A 6,686-nucleotide genomic window follows, 5' to 3' on the forward strand; every position below is an offset into this window, starting at 1 on the left:
ATTGTAGTTCCAGTTTCCAGGAGATTGAGAGTAGTGAGGTCAGAAATGAGATTTCACGGTTGCAAGAGTTCACTGGCAAGCAGGAAAGAGGTTTGCAGGGTGTCTACTTCAACTCCAGGAGCATCCGGAATAAGGTGGGTGAACTTGCAGCATGGGTTTGTACCTGCGACTTTGATGTTGTGGCCATTTTGGAGACATGGATAGAGCAGGGACAGGAATGGTTGTTTCATGTTCCAGGATTTAGATGTTTCAGTAAGAACAGACAAGATGGTAAAAGAGTGGGAGGAGTGGCATTGATCGTCAAGGACTGTATGTTGGTGGCAGAAAGGATGTTTGAGGACTCATCTACTGAGGTAGAGTGGACTGAGGTCAGAAACAGGAAAGGCGAGGACACCCTGTTGGGAGTTTTCTATAGGCTTCTGAATAGTTCCAAAGATGTAGAGGGAAAGATAGCAAAAATAATTCTGGATAGGAGCTAGAGTAACAGGGTAGTTGTTATAGGGACTTTAACTTTCCAAATATTGACTGGAAATACTTTACTTCGAGTACTTTAGATAGGTCAGTTTTTATCCAGTGTTTCCTGACGCAGTATGTAGACAAACCAACAAGGGGAAAGCTCCTCCGCCCTTGAGCCCCGCCCCTCCAACCGCCACCAGGACAGGACAGTGTTGGTCGGTTAGCTCAGCTGGTTAGAGCGTGGTGCTAATAACGCCAAGGTCGTGGGTTCAATCCCCGCACTGACCATGTGAGGCGCTTCCGTCGTTAGCAGGGCTGTGTCAGTGTTCGCCGTGGCTTTGTGGGCGGCACGGTGGCATAGTGGTTAGCACTGCTGCCTCACAGCGCCAGAGACACGGGTTCAATACCCGCCTCAGGCGACTGACTGTGTGGAGTTTGCACGTTCTCCCCGTGTCTGCGTGGGTTTCCTCCGGGTGCTCCGGTTTCCTCCCACAGTCCAAAGATGTGCAGGTCAGGTGAATTGGCCATGCTAAATTGCCCGTAGTGTTAGGTATAGGGGTAAATGTAGGCCGCTTCGGCAGGGTGGTGTAGACTTGTTGGGCCGAAGGGCCTGTTTCCACACTGTAAGTAATCTAATCTAATCTAAAACAAAAACCCACTGGTCCTCACCTACCACCCCACCAATCTCCATGTACAGCGCATCATCCGCCGTCATTTCCGCTACCTCCAAACAGACCCCACCACCAAGGATATATTTCCTTCCCCTCCCCTATCAGCATTCCGTAAAGACCACTCCCTCCGTGACTCCCTCGTCAGATCCACACCCCCCACCAACCCAACCTCCACTCCCGACACCTTCCCCTGCAACCGCAGGAGGTGCAAGACTTGCGCCCACACCTCCCCCCTCACCTCCCTCCAAGGCCCCAAAGGAAACTTCCATATCCGCCACAGATTCACCTGCACCTCCACACACATCATCTATTGCATCCTCTGCACCCGATGTGGCCTCCTCTATATTGGGGAGACAGGCCGCCTACTTGCGGAGCGTTTCAGAGAACACCTCTGGGACACCCGGACCAACCAACCCAACCACCCTGTAGCTCAACATTTCAATTCCCCCTCCCACTCCACCAAGGATATGCAGGTCTTTGGACTCCTCCATCGTCAGACCACAACAAAACAACGGTTGGAGGAAGAACGCCTCATCTTCCGCCTAGGAACCCTCCAACCACAAGGGATGAACTCGGATTTCACCAGTTTCCTCATTTCCCCTCCCCCCACCCTGTCTCAGTCAAATCCATCGAATTCAGCACCGCCTTCCTAACCTGCAATCTTCTTCCCGACCTCTCCGCCCCCACCCCAGTCTGACCTATCACCCTCACCTTGACCTCTTTCCACCTCTCACATTTCTGACGCCCCTCCCACAAGTCCCTCCTCCCTACCTTTTATCTTAGCCTGCTGGACAAACTTTCCTCATTCCTGAAGAAGGGCTTATGCCCGAAACGTCGATTCTCCTGTTCCCTGGATGCTGCCTGACCTGCTGCGCTTTTCCAGCAACACATTTCCAGCTCTGATCTCCAGCATCTGCAGACCTCACTTTCTCCTGAAAGCTACATTGGATTTGGTACTGGGTAATGAACCTGGCTAGGTGTTAGATTTGGAGGTAGGTGAGCACTTTGGTGATAGTGACCACAATTCGGTTATGTTTACTTTAGCAATAGAAAGGGATAGGTATATATCGCAGGGCAAGAATTATTGCTGGGGAAAGGCAATTATGATGCAATGAGGCAAAATTTAGGATGCATATGATGGAGAAGGAAACTGCAGGGAATGGGCACAATTGAAATTTGGGGCTTATTCAAGGAACAATTACTGCGTGTCCTTGATAAGGATGTACTTGTCAGGCAAGTGGTCGAGCGAGGAAGCCGTGGTTTATGAAAGAAGTTGAATCGCTTGTCTTGACGAAGAAGAAGGCTTATATTGGGATGAGAAGTGAAGGTTCAGATAGGGCACTTGAGAGTTACAAGTTAGCCAGGAAAGACCTAAAGAGAGAGCTAAGAAGAGCCAGGAGAGGACATGTGAAGTCATTGGCAGATCGGATCAAGGAAACCCCAAAAGCTTTCTACATATATATCAGGAATAAAAGAATGACTAGAGAAAGTTTCGGGCCAATCAAGGATAGTGGTGGGAAGTTGTGTGTTTGATGTCTTAGGAGATTGGGGAAGCACTAAATGAACATTTTCCATCAGTGGAAAAAGACAATGTTGTCGAGGAGGGGATTGAAGTTTGCAAGGAGGAGGTGTTAGCAATTCTGGAAAATAAATAAGTCCTCTGGGCCGGATAGGATTTATCCTAGGATTCTCTGGGAAGCCAGGGAAGAGATGGCAGAGCCTTTGGCTTTGATCTTTGTGTCATCACTGTCTACAGGAATAGTGCCAGAAGATCTGAAGGATGGCAAATGTTCTCCCCTTGTTCAAGAAGGGGAGTAGAGACAATCCTGGTAATTATAGACCTGTGAGCCTTACTTCAGTTGTAGATAAAGTGTTGGAAAAAGTTATAACAGATAACATTCATAATCATCTAGAGAGGAATAAGTTGATTAGGGATAGTCAACACAGTTTTGTAGAGGGTAGGTCGTGCCTCACAAACCTTATTGAGTTCTTTGAGATGGTGACCAAAGAGGTGGATGAGGGTAACGTGGTTGATGTGGTATATATGGATTTCAGTAAGGTTCCCCATGGTAGGCTATTGCTCAAAATATGGAGGCATTGGATTGAGGGTGATTTAGCAGTTTGGATCAGAAATTAGCTAGCTAAAAGTCAGAGGGTAGTGGTTAATGGGAAATGTTCATCCTTGAATTCAGTTACTAGTGGTGTACCACAAGGATCTGTTTTGGGGCCACTGCTGTTTGTCATTTTTATAAATGACCTAGATGAGGGCATAGAAAGATGGATTAGTAAATTTGTGGATGACACCAAGGTTGGTGGAGTTGTGGATAGTGCTGAAGAATGTTGTGGGTTACAGAGAGACATAATTAAGCTGCAGAGCTGTGTTGAGAGTTGGCAAATTGAGTTTAACGTGGAAAAGTGTGAGATGATTCACTTTAGAAGGAGCAACAGGAATGCTTGCAACAGAGTACTGGGCTAATGGTAAGGTTCTTGGTATTGTAGATGAGCAGAGAGATCTCGGTGTCTATGTACATAGACCCTTGAAACTTCCCATCCAGTTTGATAGAGTTGTTAAGAAGCCATACGTGTTAGCATTTATTTGGTAGCGGGATTGAGTTTTGGAGCCACGAGGCCATGCTGCAGCTATACAAAACTCTGGTGCAGCCACACTTGAGTATTGCATACAGTTCTAGTCACTACATTATAGGAAGGATGAGGAAGCTTTGGAAACAGTTCAGAGGAGATTTCCTGGATGTTGCCTGGTATGCAGAGAAGGTCTTATGAGGAAAGGCTGAGGAACTTGAGGATGTTTTCATTTTAGGAAAGAAGGTTTAGAGGTGACTTAATTGAGACATATAAGATAATCAGAGGGTTAGATCGGGTGGACTGTGAGAGCCTTTTGCCTCGGGTGGTGATGGCTAGCTTTAAATTGAGGGGTGATAGATATAGGACAGATGTCAGAGGTAGTTTCTTTACTTAGACAGTAGTAGGGGCATGGAACACACTGCCTGCAACAGTAGTAGACTTGCCAGCGTGAAGGGCATTTAAATAATCATTGGATAAAGTATAGATGAAAATGTAATAGTATAGGATAGATAGGCTTCAGATTGATTTTACAGGTTGGTGTAACATCAAGGGCCAAAGGGCCTTTACTTCTCTGTTATATATTCTATCTTGGTGTTCATGTACATAGATCCCTCAAAGTTGCCACTCAAGTTGATAGGGTTTTAAGAAGGCATATTTTGGCTTTCATTAAGAGCCACAAAGTTTTGCTCAGCTCTACAAAACCCTGGTTAGACCACACTTGGAATATTCTGTCCAGTTCTGGTCACCTCATTATAGTAAGGATGTAGATTCTTCAGAGCGGATGCAGAGGAGATGTACCAGGATGCTGCCTGGATTGGAGGGCTTGTCTTATGAAGAGAGGTTGAGTGAACTAGGGCTTTTCACACTGGAGAAAAGAAGGAAGAGAGGTAATCGAGGTATTCAAGGTTATGAGAGGCATAGATAGAGTGGAAAACCAGAGACTTTTCCTAAGGGCAGAAATGGCTCTATCATGAGGTGTCATAATTTTAAGGTGATTGGAAGAAGGTACTGGGGAGATGCCTGAGGTAAATTCTTTAAGCACAGAGTGGTGGGTGTGTGGAATGCACTGACTGTGGTGGTAATAGAGTCAGAGACATTAGGGACATTTAAGCAACTACAGGACAAGCGCATGGAAGGCAGTAAATTGAAGGCTGTGTAGATTAAGTTGATCTTAGATTAAGATAAATGCACGGCACAACATCTTGGGCTGAAGGGCCTGTATTGTGCTATATTCTTCTATGTTCTACGTACTTGCTGACGGAGAGCACTGTGCAGGGATTGTAAAGGGTGTGCTTGCTGAGGGTGAGCTGTATGTTTTGATTGTAAACTGCATGCTTGCTGAGGGACAGCTCAATGCAGTGACAGTGAAGTGTATACTTGCTGGGGGAAAGCTGTGTGCAATTATTGTAAAGTGTATACTTGCTGAGAGAGCTCAGTGTCATGATAAGAAAAGTGTATACTTGCTGAAGGAGAAATGTGCGCAGCAAGTTTGCAATGTGGGCTTGCTGAGGGGGACCTGTCTGCTGTGACTGTAAAGCGTATACATGCTGAGGGAGAGCTGTGATTGTAATGTGTTATTTGCTGAGAAAGCATGCAGTGTGGTGAGCTCTCCCTTGCAGAGGGAGAGCTGTGTGCAGCAATTGTAAAGTGTACACTTGCTAAAGGAAAGCTCAGTGCAATGAATGTAAATTGTATATTTGCTGAGAGAGTTCAGTACAGTGATAGTAAAATGTACTCTTGCTGAAAGAGAGCTCAGTGCAGTGATAGTAAAGTATATACTTGCTGAGAGAGAAATTAACATAGCGATTATAAAGTGTGGACTTGCTGAGGGAGACCTGTTCTGATGCATGCTGAAGGAGAGCTGTGTATAGTGATTATGAATTACTGTATGTACTTGCTGAGGAAGCAGATAGTATACTGATTGTACAGCGTAAATATCTTGGGTATAGTGATTGTAAAGTGTATACTTATTGAGGCAGCACACAGTACAGTGATTGTAAACTGTCCAGTGGCTGAAGGAGAGCTATGTACCATGATTATTAATTGTATACTTGATGAGGGAATACTCAGAGCAGTGATGGTAAAGTGTATATTTGCTGAGGGAGACCTGTCAGTTATGACTGTAAAGTTCATACATGCTGATGAGAGCTCTGTGTAGTCAATGTAAAGTGTCTACATGCTGATGGAGAGTTCTGAGTAATGATTTGATTTGATTTAATTATTGCCATGTGTAATTAAGTACAGTGAAAAGCTTTGTTTACGAGCAGCACCTGCAGATCATAGTAAGCAAGGACCTACAGATCATAGGGTGAAAAAGAAACTTAGACAGAGGCATACAGGTTATGTCATACAGGGTTTGCGCGAGGCAAGATCCACATTAGCAAAATCAGCATTATTTGAAGCTACAGAGTCCATTCATCACTCTAATAACAGCTGGGAAAAAAGTTGTTCCTGGATCTGTCTGTGTGTTTTTTCAAGCTTCTATATCTTCTGCCTGACAGAAGTGATTGTAGGACGGCATTACCGGAGTGCAATAAGTCTTTGATGATGTTGACAGCCTTTCTGCAGCAATGAGCTGTATAAATGGAGTCCTTTATGCACGGGTTCTGTTATGGCCCGGGCTGTGCACACAACCTTCTGTAGTTTAGATTAAATTAGATTAGTTACAGTGTGGGAACATGCCTTCGGCCCAACAAGTCCACACCGACCCTCTGAAGAGCAACCCACCCATACCCATTCCTCTACACCTAACAGTACGGGCAATTTTAGCATGGCCAATTCACCTAACCTGCACATCTTTGGACTGTGGGAGGAAACCAGAGCACCCAGAAGAAACCCATGCAGACATAGGGAGAACGTGCAAACTCCACACAGACAGTTGCCCGAGGTGTGAATTGAACCCAGGTCTCTGGCTCTGTGAGGCAGCAGTGCTAACCACTGTGCCACCGTCCGGTTTCTAATGGTTCTGGGTAGAGC

General features: G+C 45.6%; 1 non-coding gene across 1 annotated transcript; it reads left to right on the plus strand.

The window, feature by feature from the left end:
* The first annotated feature begins 670 nt into the window (after positions 1-670).
* trnai-aau (transfer RNA isoleucine (anticodon AAU)) lies at positions 671-744 on the plus strand. The gene has a single exon. It is a non-coding gene; the product is annotated as a tRNA-Ile (tRNA).
* Positions 745-6,686: the final 5,942 nt, after the last annotated feature.

Source organism: Chiloscyllium plagiosum, unplaced genomic scaffold, assembly GCF_037043375.1.
Source record: "Chiloscyllium plagiosum isolate Xiang-an unplaced genomic scaffold, Cpla_swu_hap1 HiC_scaffold_3, whole genome shotgun sequence".
NCBI lineage: Eukaryota > Metazoa > Chordata > Chondrichthyes > Orectolobiformes > Hemiscylliidae > Chiloscyllium > Chiloscyllium plagiosum.